General features: G+C 34.0%; 1 protein-coding gene and 1 non-coding gene across 2 annotated transcripts in view; both read left to right on the top strand.

The window, feature by feature from the left end:
* Positions 1-18,382, top strand: part of Adgrl3 (adhesion G protein-coupled receptor L3) — a 1,316,738-nt gene that overhangs the window by 1,196,537 nt on the left and 101,819 nt on the right. The window lies entirely within an intron of this gene.
* LOC141411293 (small nucleolar RNA U13) lies at positions 14,956-15,055 on the top strand. The gene has a single exon (XR_012436083.1). It is a non-coding gene; the product is annotated as a small nucleolar RNA U13 (small nucleolar RNA).

The following is an 18,382-nucleotide window of genomic DNA, read 5'->3' as shown; positions in this document are numbered from 1 at the left end:
TTTTTTGAGCTCCTTGTATATTCTGGTTATCAGTCCCTTGTTTGATGTACAGCTAGCAAAGATTATCTCCCTTTCTGTGGGTGGCCTTTTCAATTTAGAGACCATTTATTTTGTTGAGCAGAAGCTTTTAATTTCATGTATTCCCATTTGTCAATCCTTTCTCTTAGTTGCTGAGCCACTTGAGTTCTACTGAGGAAGTTCCTGCCTATACCTATTGCTTCCAGTGTATTCCCTGCTCTTTTCTGTACTAGCTTCAAGGTTTTAGGTCTGATAGTAAGGTCCTTAATCCACTTTGAGTTGATACTAGTATGGGATGACAGGCATGGATCTCGTTTTAGTTTTCTGCAGGAAGATATACAGTTGTCCCAGCAACATTTGTTGAAGAGGCTGTCTTTTCTCCATCATAAGTTTTTGGTTCCTTATCAAAAATTGTGTGGGCGCAGCTGTGTGGATTCATATCCTGGTCCTCTATTCTGTTCCACTGGTCTTCATATCTTTTTGTGGCAGTACAATTCTGTTTGTATTGCTATGGCTCTGTAGTATTTTTTGATGGTGGGTATTGTGATACCTCTAGAGTTGTTGTTTTTTGTTCAGTATTGTCTGCTATTTGCAGTCTTCTGTGGTTCCAAATGAACTTTAGGGTTGAAGTTTCAATCTCTATGATGCATGTCTTTGGAATTTTGATGGGAATTGCATTGAACATGTAGATTGCTTTTGGTAGAATAGCCATTTTTGCTGTGTTGATTCTACCAATCCATGAGCATGGGAGATCTTTCCATCATCGGTAGCCTTCTTTGATTTCCTTCTTCATTGGTTTGTAGAGGTTATTTATATCCTTTGTTAAGTTTGTTCCTAGGTATTTGATTTTTTTTTTTGAGGCTATTGCAAATAGAATTGTTTTCCTGTATTCTTTCTCAATCTATTCATTGTTGGGTATAGAAAGGTTATTGATTTTTCTAAGTTGATTTTGTAACCTGTTACTTTCCTGAAGCTGTTTACAGTATCTAAGAGTTTTTAGTGGGTGTTTTTCAGGCCTTTTAGGTATAAGATTATGTTGTCTGTGAAAAGAGATAGTTTAACTTCTTCCTTAACTATTTGCATTTCTTTTATTTCTTCTTCCTGTCTTTGGCAATTTCTCTTTACACATCTTTAAAACCTCCTTTAGGTGTTTTTTCTCTTTGTTTTTTTCCCGTCATGTATGATACACTTACTTTGTCTAGTTCATTCAGCCCCATGTCTATAGAAGCCATTTATTTGTTGACATCTCACAAAAGTTTATCACCAACACTTGTTCCAATTTGAGTAGAACAATCTATTACACTTCACAAGCAACATAACCAACAACATACCATAAGCAACAATCTATTATACTTTGACATTTGGCTGTATCCTAAACTTATCAATTCTAATATAATTAAATTTAATGTGGTCTTAACCCTGCAAACAAACCTATCGCTCTTCTAACTTTCATTGTTCTTGTAAATGACTCCACCATCCACAAATGTCTCAATGAAGGAAGCAAAGCAACCCTCACTTAAGACTGAACACCAAATTTTGCAAGTGTTTCAACAGAATTTCAAATTTGCTAAGCTATTTGCACTTCTATACTACCACCTTTTTTTAGTCACCATAATTTCTTCCCTTATTTTCCCTAATACTCTTCTACTCTCTCCTTAGCAATCTAATCTACTCATAGCAGCTAAAATAATCCTAAAATATAAATCTGGTGATGTTATTATTCTAATTAACAATTTTGAATGTGATTAACAATTTGCATTGCATTCAGTATAAAAATTTGGGGAGTATAGGTATGGCACAAGTGGTAGAGTACACCACTTTTTGATCCAGTCACATCAAAAAATGATTTGCATTATACATATATTATATATGATGTTGGGGTGCTGGTGGCTTTCTCCTAAAATTCTAGCTACTTTGGGAGGTTGAGATTCAGAGGATTGCACTTTGAGGCTAGTCCAGGAAATAGTTCCATCTCCAAAATAAACAGAGCAAAAGGAGCAGAGGTGTGGCTCAAGTAGTACAATCCCAGCCCCCCCCACCACTAAAAAAAGAACCAACCAAAAAAACCAACAAAAAATGTTAAGCTTGCCTTCCTGGTATCCTTCCAGTCACTCTTATTCACTCACACTTCTTTCTGTCCACCTACCCTGGCTTTTATTCAAGGCCTGAAATTTTTTTTCTGCCTTTATACTTTCATCTGTTATTATGTGAAGTACATGTCTCCATTAGTTTCCTCTACTGCATGCTCAAAATTCTTTTGCATAGGTAATTCATTATCATTAATAAGGTTTTGGTTTAAAATGTAATTTTCAAAATAAGTCCAACATGGTCCTCTTACTGATATACACCCCTTTATCTCAGAGCACAAGTTTCCTTATTTCTTAGGCAGTATCAGTTTCTAAACATGATTATTTCTGTGACTACCTGCTTTCTCCTTTCAGTGGATAATAAAAGCTGTTATTTCCCTTTTATCTACATTTTATTTATAAAGCCAGTATAGTCAGTAGTACACAATGAGTGATAATTTAGGTATAATTTACCTCCTGATTTCATTTTTCTAAAAAAAAACCCAACAAAATTGTGAATATATTTCTTTGCATAGTGACTATTTTCTTCTTTGTGAATTTCTATTTATAGCTTTTCTTTCTTAGGCCCATTTTATCTTACCAAGATGTATATATCAGCACTTCTTCAAAGCACTTCAACTCAGTTTGGTGACCAACTGCTGTGGAAAAAACAAATGCCTGTGAAGTGTCTTGTCAAATTTCATGAGTTTTACAATTTAGTTTTTAACCTTGTTTTCCTTATTCTTATCTATAATAAATTCAAACATAAATCTTATAACTCTTCCATCATTTCTTCCTAGAATATTTATAAATATGCATTGCCCAGGTTTTCTAATGGATTTACTAGTCTTCATCTTAAAATAGATACTACTTAATAAACTTAATGATAGCAAATAGCAACTATTAAACTCCCTTTAATAGTCCACTATTTTAGGAATTCCCTCAATTGCACAGAAATGGAATATTTCTCCTTAAAATTGCAGGAGATCACAACTCAGCATTTGTATGTGTGTGTCCCCTTTATTTGCAAACAATTCTTTGTTGATATTTCTAGATTCTTAAACACACTGATAAATAGTCTAAAATGTTAAATTTATCAATAATTTGGTAAATAAATGAAGAGATTTTAGGTTTTCCCTTAATGATTATTCTTTCCTAGATGTTCACAAGCTGACTTAGCCTCAGTTTGTACGTAGTATACAAATAGGTTATGCATTGTTTTTGATGTACAAAATAATGTGATTCATTATATTCCCACACATGTATATAAATGCACTTTGTTCCTGTGCACCCCTAACCATCCTCCATTGTCCTCTTCTCCTTTCTGCTCCCTAATCCCAAATTCCCATTTCGGTCCATACCTTTTTGTGTGTTCTTATTTATGGATCTAGACTCTGCATGTGAGAGAAAACATGTGATACTTGTCTTTCTGAGTCTGACTTATTTTGCTTAACATGATGATCTCTAGTTCTGTCCATTTTCCTGAAAATGACAGGGTTCCATTCTTCTTTATGGCTAGATACTACTCTATTGTGTAAATATACAACTACCACATTTTCATAATCCATTCATTTGGCACCTAAACTAATCTCATCACTTGGTTACTGTGAATACTGTGACAGTAGACATGGGTGTGCAGTTGTTTCTAATGTTTGCTGACTTACATTCCTTTGGGTATATTGCTAGGAGTGGTAAAGCAAGATCATATGGTAGTTCTATTTTTAGTTTTTTGATTTAGTACTGATTTTCATAGTGACTGAATTAATTTACATTCTCACCAACAGTGTATGAGGGTTCCTTCTTCCCCAACCGCCATATTCATATTTGCATTTGTTGTTTGTTTTCTTGATGATAGCCATCCTTACTGAAGTGAGATGAATCTAGTTTTGATTTGTTTTTCCTTTATGCCTAACAATGTTGAACATGTTTTCTTGTACTTATTGACCACTTGTAGTTCTGTTCTTTTGAAAATCGCTCCATTCATTTGCCCATTTTTAAATTGGATTATTGTTCCTCTGGTTTAATTTTTTTGAGCTCTTTAGACATTTTGGACATTAATCCCTTCTCAGATTAATAGTTGAGAGGAATTTCCCCTATTCTGTATTACTTCACTCTGATAATTGATTCCTTTGAAGTGCAGAAGCTTTTTAATTTGATACAATCCCATTTTTCAATTTTTACCCTTATTTCTTGAACTATTGGAATCCTATTACGGAAATAGCTGCCTGTGCTTATTTCTTGAAGTGATTTCCTTATTTTTTTTTTCCTGCAGTAGTTTCCAAGTTTTAGATTAAATTCTTCGATCCATTTGCACTGATCTTTGTACATGGTGAATCAGGATTTCCCACCATCATTTGTTGAAGTGGCTGTCTTTTTTCCCCTGTGTATTTTTGGCATCTTTATCCAGAATTGGATAAAGCTGTTTGGGTTTGTTTCTGACTCTTCTATTTTATTTTTTTGTTCTGTGTGTCTGTTTTTGTGTCAATACTGTATTGTCTTTGTTACCATGATTCTGCATTATAATTTGAAGTGAAATATTATTATACCTCCAGCATTTTCTTTTTCCTGAGGATTATTTTTGCTATTTGGGGGATTTTGTGCTTGAACATAAAATTTTATATTGAATTTTCATTTCTCCAATGATGGACATTGGGATTTTGATGGAAATTGAATTAAATATGTATATTTCTTTTAGTTGTATAGCCATTCTCACAATATTAATTGTACTGATCCACGAACATGGTAGGTCTCTTCACCTTATAAAGTCTTCAGTTTCTTCTTCTATGTCATGTATTCTTAGGGTTGACTTCTTTATCATGTCCTAGAGTTCTTGATAGTTGTGCCCAGGTTTGTTTATTTTTTTCTGAATGTACCATTTCCTTTTCCTTGCCGTCTGTTCCCAATATTCTTTTTTGTGCTTGGTATAGTCTATTGATTATTTCCACTGAGTTTTTAAAATATAATTTATTGAGCATTTAATTTCCATTTTTTTTCAGAATCTCAACATTCTTGCTTAAGTTGTCATCTGTATTTGTGACTTTCTTATTCTAACTCTTGAACTGACTTTCTTAGTTCATCGACCTATTTGTTTGCATCATCTTTGAGGTCTTTGATAATTTTAAAGTTGACATTTTAATTCTTTATCTTATGTTTCATCCATTTCACCATCTTTAAATCCAATTATTGGGGAGGTATGATTTTTAAGAGGTTTCATCTTCTCTTTGTTTTTCATATTTCTTGTATTTCTGCGTTGCAATTTGCCCATCTGTGGACTGGATGTCTCTTTGATATTTATTTATTTATTTTTATTTTACTTATTTTTAAAATTATTTTTGCACTTATTTACATATGTATACATTATTTGGGCCTCCTGCCTCCCACTCCTTCTCCTCCTCGCCTGGGTGTAGAACCTGTTCTACCTTTTTGTTCTCTGATTTTGTAGAAGAAAAAACATAAAAGACAATGAGAAAACATGGCATTTTTGTTAGTTTGAGATAAAGATAGCTATGTAGGTAAATTTCTTGTGTTGTTTCCATGCATATGTGTATTACAACTCAAATTGGTTCATCTCTACCAGACCTGTTCACTACTTCCTAGTCTCCTTCCCATATTGGCCTCTGCCAGTTTAAGATTACTATGTTAGTTCCTACACAGTGATTATATCAACCACATTCAAGTTTTTGGTTTCCTTCCCTTGCCCTATCCCTCCCATGCTCAGTCTCCCTTTATTGTGTGACCATGTCCCTAATATTACTATATTTGTTTTAAGTCTATAATCTGCTTATATGGGAGAACATGCAATTTTGTATTCTGCTACTTTGCTGAAGCTGTTTACAGTGTCTAGGAGTTTTTGGGTGGAGTTTTTCAGGTTTTTAAAGTATAAGATCATGTCATCTGCAAATAGGAATAGTTTGACTACTTCTTTACCTATTTGTATTCCTTTGATTTCTTCTTCTTTTCTTATTGCTGTGGCTAGGAAACCTAGAACTATGTTGAATAGGACTGGGGAGAGTGGCCACCCTTGTCTCATTCTGACTTTAGCAGAAATGGTTTCAATTTTTCCCCATTAAGTATGATGTTGGCTATAGCCTTGTCATATATAACCTTTATAATGTTGAGGTATACTCCATCAGTTCTTAGTTTCCTCAGCACTTTTATCATGAAATGGTGTTAAATCTCATTGAAGCATTTTTCTGTGTCTATTGAGACAATCAAGTGGTTTTTGTCTTTGCTTCTGTTAATGTGCTATATTACATTTAATGATTTGCATATGTTGAACCATCCCTGCATCCCTGGGATGAAGCCAACTTGGTCATGCTGGATGATCTTTCTGATATGTTTTTGGATTTGGTTTGCCATTATTTTGAGGATTTTTGCATCAATATTCATTAAGGAGTTTGGCCTATACTTCTCATTTTTGGTGTGTCCTTGACCAGTTTTGTGTTGAGTGTAACACTGGCTACACAAAATGAGTTAGGCAGTGTTCCTTCCCCTTCTAGTTCATGGAAAAGTTTAAGGAGTGTTGGTATTAGTTTATCTTTAAAGGTCTGGTAGAATTCAGTGGAGAATCTGTCTGGTCCTGCACTTTTCTTTTTTGGGAGACAATTCTGCTTCAATTTCATTACTTGCTACAGATCTGTTTAGGTGGTTAATATCCTCTTGAATCAGTTTTGGATAGTCATAAGAATCTAGAAACTTTTCCATTTCTTCTATATTTTCCAACTTACTTGAATAGAGGTTCTCAAAGTAATCCCTAATGATTCCCTGGATTTCGTTGGTGTTTATTGTCGTCTCTTCTTTTTTGTTTCTGATTTTACTAATTTGGGTCTTTTCCTTTCTCATTTTAGTCAGATATTCCAGGGGCTTGTAGATCTTCTTTATTTTTTCAAAGGACCAGCTTTTTGTTTTGTTGATTCTTTCTATTTTTGTTGTTGGTTTTTTTGGTGTCTATTTCATTCATTTTGGCACTTATTTTTATTATTTCTCTCCTGCTTGTTTGGGGTTTAGCTTATTTTTATTTTTCTAAGAGTTGGAGATGTAACATTAGGTCATTTATTTGAAATCTTTCTGTGTTTTCATATACACAATCATGGCTATAAACTTTCCTTTTAGGACTACCTTTGCTGTGTTTTCATTTGATGGGTTGTTTTCATATTCATTAAATTCCAGCAACTTTTTTATTTCCTCCCTTATTTCTACTGTGACTGACTGATTGTTGAGCAGTGTGTTGTTCAGCCTCCAATTATTTGCTTTTATTGTTTAGTTCTAGTTTTATTGCATTGTGATCAGATAGTATGCAGGGGGTTGTTTCTATTTTCTTGTATTTGTTTAGGCTTGCTTTGTGTGCTAAAATATGGTGTATTCTGTTGAAAGTTCCAAGGACTGATGAGAAGAATATATTTGGTGCTGTTTCATGGTGAAACATTCTGTACACATCAGTTAGGTATATTTGATCTATGGTGTCATTTAATTCTAGGATTTCTTTGTTAATTTTTTTGTTTGGATAACCTATCTATTGGTGACAGAGGGGTATTAAAGTCTCCCACTACCACTGTGTTGGAGTCTATATGTGCTTTTAAGTCCTTGAGTATAAGGTTGATGAAGTTGGGTGCACTGATATTGGGTTCGTATAGATTGATAATTGTATTTTCTTTTGATGTATTGCCTCTTCTATTAGTATGAAGTGATCTACTTTGACTCTTTTGACTAATGTAAGTTTGAAGTATACTTTGGTACAAGTATTGCTACTTCTGCCTTTTTCTCATGGGCAATTAGCTTGCTAAATCTTCTTCCAGCCTTTCACCCTATGCCAGTGTTTATTTCTATCAGTATGATGGGTCTCTTGTAAACAACAGATTGTTGGATCTTCCATTTAATCCAGTTTGCCAAATGCGGTCTTTTGATGGGAAAGTTAAGTTCCTTGACATTCAGTGTTAATATTGATAGGTATGTGGTGACTCCTGCCATTTGATTGTTTTTGTTGTTTAAGGATGTAAGTGTGTGCAGCTGAATCAATGTCAGTCTCTGATTACTTGTCTTCTCTTCTTCTGTGCTTTAATACTTCATATCCTCTCATGGACCTGTATGCTTTCATTTTCTGCATGTAGAATATTTATTTAAAATTTTAGTGGAGAGTCTTCTCTTGGGGTCACAATCACTACTATCATTCAAATGAGAGAAGTCATGTGGAAGTAACAAAACACTAACTCAAAAACATCACATATTTAAATGTAATGTAAAACAATTGGAAGTATGAACTATCCCCCAATAAGATTAGAGAAAATGAACTAGGATATTTATAGGATAGACTAACAACTTTAAAGTTACTAGAGTAAAGGTATTAATAGTTAACTACTCAAAAGGAAGAAAGATGCAAAGTAGAAAATAGTAGAAAAGAATATGGCATGTAGGTAGAGGAAATATTAGAATAATGGTGAATGAAAACAGGATAAAATAAGTACAGTGAAAGAAAATGGTCAAAAGAGAAAAAGAAAAGAACAAAACAGCTATAATAAACCAATAACAAGTATAAGAAATAAACATCAGCCAATATTTCTTCCACAGTGAGGAAAAGAATGTAGATTTCCGTTCCCTAGGGTTATCTTTTCAGTTTTCATTGGAATGTGTGGAGGACTTTTTTTGTTTTTGTTTTTCCTATCCTTGAACAAGTCAAAGCAGAAGATACTGTTTACAGACTGAACCCTGATCTGCCTTCCTTTCTGGGTGGAATTCAGGACATTGTTTACATGTACAGAGGTCTGCTGATGAGAGAAATCAAGGTCTTTCTTCAAACTATTCCTGCCAGGTGAGTCAGAGGAGCCCCCAGGCTAGATTTCTTCTAGAGCCTGAACCTTTCTACTTGTGTCAGTCTATCATGGAAATGCCCAAGAGTAGCAAGTGCAACAGACTCTGGATTTTTGCAAAGGAGTCAAGACAAAGCATTTTGCACTTGATGGTTAAGGCATGAGATGCTAATTGATCATGATTGCCCTAGCCTCACAATTCTATGTTTTAGCACCTTGATACTTGTCTCTCCTTTTGCCAGAGTTCAAAGTTTGTGCTGCAACTCCACCTACATTATCACTTCTGGAGTCTTCACTCTCTGCTAGTATTGTTTTAGTATTTCGGCTTGATTCTGCAAGTAGGCTCCAGCTTGTACGTCCCACCTAAGTAAATTGTGTCAGTAAATCAGAGACCAGAGACCAAGTCATACCAATTTTCTGGGTCCATACTTCTCAGGGTCATTATTTGTGTAGGTACTGAAGGGAAGAAGTCTACGAGATTTGAAAAGAGAGAGAGAGAGAAGAAAGAAAACTAGCAGAGTCTACTGCTCTTCCCAGCTAAGAAATTTGACTTTTGCTTTCCCTATGATGAATCCCATCTATTTCACTAATAAAGTTCAAGGGGGTGGTTCACTTGCATCTGCCTGCTGCTCTGCTCGTTATGTAGATTTCCCACCTTGACTTTCCTTTTTGAAGAATGCTGACTGGTGGGTGCCTGTGGATTTTTCTGATTTTTGCCCTTTTCTCTTTTGCTTGTAGCCACATTAAGGGGAGTCTCTCCCTTTCCTACTATTTTGCTCAGTGCTCTTATGTTAGAGTTCATTGTTTCATTTATAAACCTAAAGTTAAATATTAGTGGATTTCATCTGATTTTTAACTTTTTATTGTTTACTGATGCCCTCTCTTGCTTTTCCTTATAACCTTTCTCTGCCTGAGCCATGAATTTCAAAGTTGTGAAAACACAGGAATGTACTAGGCCTCTCTATTCTGCATATTGACCTCTCTAACTCAATTCTTTTGTGACTGTTTCTCAAAAAAAGAGAGCAATAGTGTTTAAAAGCTCTTTAAGTAACTTTGCCTGAATGGGAACTTAACAACAATGATAACTTATGTAGGATGTTTGAGTTTCTTTTCTACTACTAGAAGAACAAACTAAGAAACAAAAAAATGCTTGAAAAATTTAACAAGACATTTAATTGAGCTTGATAAATGCTAGGTGTTCAGGATTTATTTTTCTTCATTTGATGCTGTTTCCTCTTAGGAAAATGTCAGAAATGCTGACAACTAAACAATCAGGTTTTATAGGCAAGAATGAAAAGACAGTCAAGTAAGACCATAAGTGAAGTATTTGCTTCTTATCATGTAACACTATTCACTTGGGTAATTTGTATTTGGTTGCTTTGTCAACAATTATTTGAAAAGAGTTAATTTCCAAGCAGAAAAAGCAGATTTTTCAAACTTTTTCTCATTTTTGGTGCCACTTTTGTGTAATGTGGTATCAATTGTGAGATTTATTTGTAGAGACTTCACAATAAGAAAGAAAAAAATACAATCAATTACTTTGGAGAGCAGAAAGTGAAATAATTAGACTCAAGTACAATTATACATTCTTATCAGTGTATTATTTACATAGTGTGTCTTTTACCAAAATCACCCATATACTTTAACTAGATCTAAATAGAAATGTCTTGAAGTGATAGAATTTTATAAGTAGTGCAAATTATTTCTCTTTGCTTATTTGACTTTAAAACTCATAATAAGTTCTACTAAATGTGTAAGGCTTAGGTGACAAGGAACTTTAGGGAGAACAAGCAAATAATGCTCTATGATGGGCCACATACACATTGTAATATACAACATTATAAGAAAACATACAAGGTAAATAGAGCCATAATTCACTGTCTTCTTACAATTCATAATAAATGAAAGAACAATCTTTATTCCAATTGAGTCAAGAATGTTTATGCTTTTTCTGGATCTCTTTAAAGCATCATTGAGAGGGTCAATTGTTGATCAAGTGTCTTATTCTTGTGTGTGATATTCTTCTACACAGACACTTTTATCAGTGCCTCTTGTATATTCTGCCTCTAATATCTTCTGCACAGCTCAATGTTTGATTCATTTTTGGGAGTGCTAATATTGTCAGATGTCAATATAATCAAATACTTTGGCCCTTTGTTGCTATATCCTGAGTTTTCTTTGTTTTTCTGTGCTTGGCTCTTCTCTCCAGCCTGAGTGGCAGTTTGGTCTCTAAAAACAAGGCCAAGATACTTAAAATCTTGAATGTGAAGCATTAACTTGGAACTTGGACTGCAGCTGAAATTGAAATACTCTTCCTGTTGAATCATTATTACTCTATTTGTATCTTGCTACTGGAAGCAGAGCCCAGACTTCAACAGTTCTGTCATTTCTTACCCAGTTTGATAAAGACAAACAAATATAAGTCTTATATAAGTTTTTTTTACTAGTTCATAAAATTCTGTGCTGCAGAAAAATGACAGTCTTCAACAATTCCTTAAATTATTACTAGAGTAATAAAAATTTTACTTCTACTTCAACTTTTTAATTGACTTACATTTTTGTTAAAAAATGACAACTATTTTTAAGAAGCATATATGTACCTACATATATGATATATACCTAATTGAACTTTATAAAGAGTTCAACATTTTGAATTAAGCATGGTGGTTCATGAGTGTGTAGGCTTATGAGGTGAGGATGGAGAGGATCATGATTTGAGGCCAGCCCAAATAAAAGATTACCAAAACCCATCCTATCAATAAGCTGGGTGTTGTGGTGTGTGCCTACGATCCCACCCATGTGGGAGGCATAACAAAAGGATTGAAAATTGAGGCTGGCACCAGACAAAAATGCAGGACCTTATTTGAAAAATAACTAAAGCAAAAATAGACTGGGGGCATGGCTTAAGTAGTAGAACACCTGTCTAGTAAGTGTTAGGCCCTGAGTGCATACTCCAATACCATTAAAAAAAAAGAAAAAGAAAAAAATTCTAACACTCAAGATTATAAAAAAAGAAAATAAAAAGTATATTACAATCCAAGTCATGATGGTAGCAACTGTCATTCACTTTAAGTATTTCTAAATAGCTATAGCAAGGTAGCAGGATATAAACTCAACATAGAAAAATCATTAGCATTTCTATACACTAACAATGAGCAAACTGAAAAAGAATGTATGAAAACAATTCCATTTACAATAGCCTCAAAAAAAATCAAATACCTAGGTGTAAACCTAACAAAAGATGTGAAAGACCTCTACAGGGAAAATTATACACTTCTGAAGAAAGAGATTGAGGAAGACTATAGAAAGTGGAGAGATCTCCCATGCTCATGGATTGGTAGAATCAACATAGTAAAAATGTCGATACTCCCAAAAGTAATCTACATGTTTAATGCAATTCCCATCAAAATTCCAATGACATTCATTAAAGAGATTGAAAAATCTACTGTGAAATTTATATGGAAACACAAGAGGCCACGAATAGCCAAGGCAATACTCAGTCTAAAGAACAATGCAGGAGGTATCACGATACCTGACTTCAAACTATATTACAAAGCAATAACAATAAAAACAGCATGGTACTGGCACAAAAACAGACATGAAGACCAGTGGAACACAATAGAGGACCCAGATATGAAGCCACACAACTATAAGCAACTTATCTTTGACAAAGGAGCTAAAAATATACGATGGAGAAATAGCAGCCTCTTCAACAAAAACTGCTGGGAAAACTGGTTAGCAGTCTGCAAAAAACTGAAACTAGATCCATGTATATCACCCTATACCAAGATTAACTCAAAATGGATCAAGGATCTTAATATCAGACCCCAAACTCTAAAGTTGATACAGGAAAGAGTAGGAAATACTCTGGAGTTAGTAGGTATAGGTAAGAACTTTCTCAATGAGACCCCAGCAGCACAGCAACTAAGAGATAGCATAGATAAATGGGACCTCATGAAACTAAAAAGCTTCTGTTCATCAAAAGAAATGGTCTCTAAACTGAAGAGAACACCCACAGAGTGGGAGAAAATATTTGCCAACTATGCATCAGACAAAGGACTGATAACCAGAATATATAGGGAACTAATGAACCAATAAAGAAATGGGCAAGTGAACTAAACAGAACTTTCTCAAAAGAAGAAATTCAAATGGCCAGAAAACACATGAAAAAATGCTCACCATTCTAGCAATAAAGGAAATGCAAATTAAAACCACGCTAAGATTCCACCTCACTCCTGTTAGAATAGCCATCATCAGCAACACCACCAACAACAGGTGTTGGCGAGGATGCGGGGAAAAAGGAACCCTCTTACACTGTTGGTGGGAATGTAGACTAGTACAACCACTCTAGAAAAAAATTTGGAGGCTACTTAAAAAGCTAGATGTGGATCTACCATTTGATCCAGCAATACCACTCTTGGGGATATACCCAAAAGACTGTGACACAGGTTACTCCAGAGGCACCTGCACACCCATGTTTATTGCGGCACTATTCAAAATAGCCAAGTTATGGAAACAGCCAAGATGCCCCACCACTGACGAATGGATTAAGAAAATGTGGTATCTATACACAATGGAATTCTATGCAGCCATGAAGAAGAACAAAATGTTATCATTCGCTGGTAAATGGATGGAATTGGAGAACATCATTCTGAGTGAGGTTAGCCTGGCCCAAAAGACCAAAAATCGTATGTTCTCCCTCATATGTGGACATTAGATCAAGGGCAAACACAACAAGGGGATTGGACCAAAAATCGTATGTTCTCCCTCATATGTGGACATTAGATCAAGGGCAAACACAACAAGGGGATTGGACTATGAGCACATGATAAAAGCGAGAGCACACAAGGGAGGGGTGAGGATAGGTAAGACACCTAAAAAACTAGCTAGCATTTGTTGCCCTTAACGCAGAGAAACTAAAGCAGATACCTTTAGTTTAGCTTAAAGCAACTGAGGCCAATAGGAAAAGGGGAACAGGTACTAGAGAAAAGGTTAGATCAAAAAGAATTAACCTAGAAGGTAACACCCATGCACAGGAAATTAATGTGAGTCAATACCCTGTATAGCTGTCCTTATCTCAACCAGCAAAACCCCTTGTTCCTTCCTATTATTGCTTATACTCTCTCTACAACAAAATTAGAAATAAGGGCAAAATAGTGTCTGTTGGGTATTGTGGGGGGAGAGGGAGGAGGCGGAGTGGGTGGTAAGGGATGGGGTGGGGGCAGGGGGGAGAAATGAACCAAGCCTTGTATGCACATATGAATAATAAAAGAAAAAAAAAAGAAGTGAGTTCTAATAGATTACTATGGCTTTATCGGAATAAATTTTTTATTATGTGTATCAAAAAAGGTGAAGTGTCTCAGTTTATCTTCTAACAGTAAAACCCATGAAAATAGAGAAATATACCAAGGTCCAATTTTATCCAGTTATACTTTTTTCTTAGGAAATAAAAGTGTATATGAATTGTAATGAAAATTCAATGAATGATTGGTATATAACTCACTTTTGAAAAGGAAAATTATCTTAGGAGGAAGTGGTGTTTCCAAGTTAATTAGTATGAGAACAAATTATGTTTTTTTAATGTTTAGTCTTTGTCATTCCACTTTTATTAGGGAATACATGTTCAGTATTAACATTACAAACATCGTATCATAAGACTGTGAACGTTTAGAAAGGGAGAGGGAAAAGAGGAGAGGGGAAAGAGAGACAGAGAGAAAGAAAGAGAGAGAGAGAGAGAGAGAGAGAGAGAGAGAGAGGAATTAAAACCACACATTGTAACACTGTTTAGAAAAAGTAGAGTTATTTTATTACACAAAGGGAAATTGTTTTTATAGGTGTTCAAATGCCTAAAACATCCAAACAAAGAACTCACAATTAAATGAGTCACAAAAATGAGTAGCACTAAAATGTCCTGTCAGTAAGAACTACCCTATACAAAATGCATCATATGCAAGATGTGCATGATGGTGAGTGTGAGCTACAATGTTGCTATTAGAAGGTCTGTGCAGTCACAGCCTCCGTGGTTAAGTAAGATAGATGAATAGCATAATGATTCATGGTGATATAAAAACTACGTGATTCCTTTTTTGATGACTGGGTGTCATGCCTTTGTGTGACATGTGCCTGCCTTAAACCTTGTTATGATATTGGTACAATACACTTCTCAAGTGAACTTAGGAAAAAAATTTTAAAAATTGGTATTTGAGTATTCTTGACTTTATGTACTTTGGCAGGTGACTATTTTAGAATGTCTAATTGGAAAGTGCAAGTATATGACACATACCTCATTCCTTTATCTAATAAAACAGAAAGAGATAAACTTGTGTCCTTTACTCTTTTTCTAAGATCACCAGTCCTACTAAATTAGGGTCCCACTGTTATGACTTATCTTATGACACTCCAAATACAATTATATTAGGAGTTAGGACTTTACCATATGAATTTGTAGTAGGAAACATAATTCAGCCTACAACTATTTATTACAAATAAAAATGATATCAATTTTATGTATAGAATAAAAATAAAACAGAAATAAAATAAAATGAAGTAAAATAAAACAGAAAGTAAATAAACAAAGAGAAAGAGAAAATAAATAAGCAGAAAGGGATAAAACAATCAATTCATAATATGATCAAAGTAAATGAAGAGACAAAAAGGAAAGTTTATGTCATGGAAATCTCATTTCTAGAAATATTAATAAAAGGAAAATATTTCATATATAATTTCAGATGTAGACTTTGAACTATTAGAAAATTTTATATAACTGAAATAGTTATTAAATAATATAATTTTTACAATAAATTATCACTTTAATACAAAAATAAAAAATAAAATAAACAAAAATCTAGAGTAACATCATTACACAAACACTTTCTGACAATGGATTTTTCTTTTAGTTATAATTGAAGCATACAATATCAATATTAATTTGGGTTCATCTGCCCATAAAGTGACTCAAAATTGATTTTAGGTAATATTTTCTTTAAATATGCCATTATATTTATAGCAACAATTTAGACAGTTTACTTAAAATCATAGTTTTATATGATTCTGTTTATGCCTAACACATTAAACTATACATATAATTTATTGAAACAATATGTAATGAATACTTTGATAATCTTGTAAGATCTGATGATTTATTTCACCCAATTCTTCACATGAAGGAAATTTGAGGAAAAAAATAACCCTGTAAAATGTGAGCAGGCTTATATTTGATCTTCTCTTTGATTTAAATGATATCCAGCTCCTTGAAAGAGTATTCTGTACATTGCTTTACAACCTCTTTTAACATAAAATCCTAGAAAACAGAGAACTGGTTATGTAGACTGCTAGTAATAAAAGATTATAACTTCCCTAGTTAAAATGATCTTTCTGGTTGGTTGTAAGAGGATAATTATTCTCTGTGTCATCATTAGTGATAAGTGTGATAACACAATCATTGTACAGAAACCAGTTAATAAGTCAATGATACTAAATTCTGCAGGAAATCCTGTACTATTCTCTTTCATGAACAGACTTCAAAAATGCTGTGGGGATGAATGCAAAGCAGGCCTGAAATATGAAACCTTGCTGCATTAATGTAAGGAGACAGCTACTGCTACACTTGACAGGTTTTTTTTATATTATTATTATTCACGTATGTAGAATTATTAAGTCTCTAAAAGTACTAGTTTTAGATGTAACAGAAGGAAGCCTAGTAATCAGAATATGGCTTATTTCAAATTATTTCTATAGTCAAGCTTCTTGTAGAAGAAATAATATCCCTTTCTCTTCACTACAAATTTAAAAGCAATCTTCAAACAGAGTCTATGGTTTTTGTAATTACCATGCTTTTATTTTCACCACTTTCCTACTACACTTTATATTGCCACAGCAGAATACCTGACACTAGATAGCGTAAAGAACAGTGATTTATTGCTGGAAGCTGGGAGGATCAAGGTTGAGGGACTCACATCTATTGAGGGCCTTTGTGCTGTCATCATATTGCAGAAGGGGGAAGGGCAAAATAGTATAAGAGAGTAAGAGGGAGCCAAACTTGTTTTTATAACAAACCTGCTCACTCTATTGCTAACCTACACACCTGCCATAACATCGATCTATTCACAACAGTTCAAGATTCCACCTCACAGTTTTGTTGCATTGTTAAATTTCCAAACTGTAAACTTTGGGGGAATGCAATCATTTCAACCACTGATCATCTATTTGTAGTATCACTGCAGTGTAAAGGTTCTACATTTGTAGTATCACTATCATTGTTACATTTCAGGCAGACATTTCATTTTCCCTTTTTCTGTGAGTCAGGTTATTAAGAAAACAAGGAAAAGAGACATAGGTATTCTCTACTGGTTTTTTGCAAAGAGCCTATTAAGACTTTGTGAATTAGTGACTGACATAGCTGCCAGTATGTATTTCCCTTCATCTGGATCTGGGTCATCCAGCACATAGGTTCTTATTTTAAAGCAAAAAGAACTTCATGACAAGTAAGGGCGATGTTATTTTGGGAGGAGGTACTATTGCTAATGGAAAAAATTGGTGAATTATTGAGATGTGAAATCAGTGACTGACAAATTATAAAGTCATAAGACTATGCTTCTCAAACTTTATGCCAAAGTCTCTCGAATGGTAGACAAATAATAAACTTAGAACATTTGGAGGACTTTTTGTTGTCCCTTTACACATTCTGAAAATTTCGTGAAAATTTTACATTGAACTCTATATAGCATCAGTATTTTTTTTATCATATAAAGTGTTGTTTTGTTGTTTTAACTTATGAGAGTCTTTTATTTCTCTTTGGCTAAATGGCTAAAATGTGTTTCTTTTTATTGAAAAAGTGGAATGGATAGAAAAACTTCACTATACACTAGCTTCCTCATCTTGGAAATTTCCTTTGGTGTAAACAAAAATATTTGACTCAATAAACATAGGAATTTAAATGTGAAACAAAATTACTCAGATTAAAGACCTGTGTCAGAAAAATCTCTAGAGAAGTGTTGCGATGAAGCTTCTAAACAAGAGGTACAAAAAAAATAAATAAATAAAGAAGCGGTAACAGGTAAAGTTGGAAATTTTCAATAACTGAATTTCATTACTTGGATATTTAGTCAAGCAGAACATATACCTGTGAAAGTTTCACTAGCTTACTTACTCCACAGAATTTTAAAATATCTTATGTTTCAAAAGACATGTTCAGTGAACAAAGAGAGTTCATGCTTTTTTGAAAAAACTACTAACACTATAATTTTTGTCACATGTTGTGAAAGGCAAAAAACTACTTCTAGAGATGGTGAGCATTTTTTCATGTGTTTTCTGGCCATTTGAATTTCTTCTTTTGAGAAAGTTCTGTTTAGTTCACATGCCCATTTCTTTATTGGTTCATTAGTTTTGGGAGAATTTAGTTTTTTAAGTTCCCTGTATATTCTGGTTATCAGTCCTTTGTCTGATGTATAATTGGCAAATATTTTCTCCCACTCTGTGGGTGTTCTCTTCAGTTTA

Source organism: Castor canadensis, chromosome 9 (assembly GCF_047511655.1).
Source record: "Castor canadensis chromosome 9, mCasCan1.hap1v2, whole genome shotgun sequence".
Lineage (NCBI taxonomy): Eukaryota > Metazoa > Chordata > Mammalia > Rodentia > Castoridae > Castor > Castor canadensis.
This window is presented reverse-complemented; position numbering and strand designations above follow the sequence as displayed.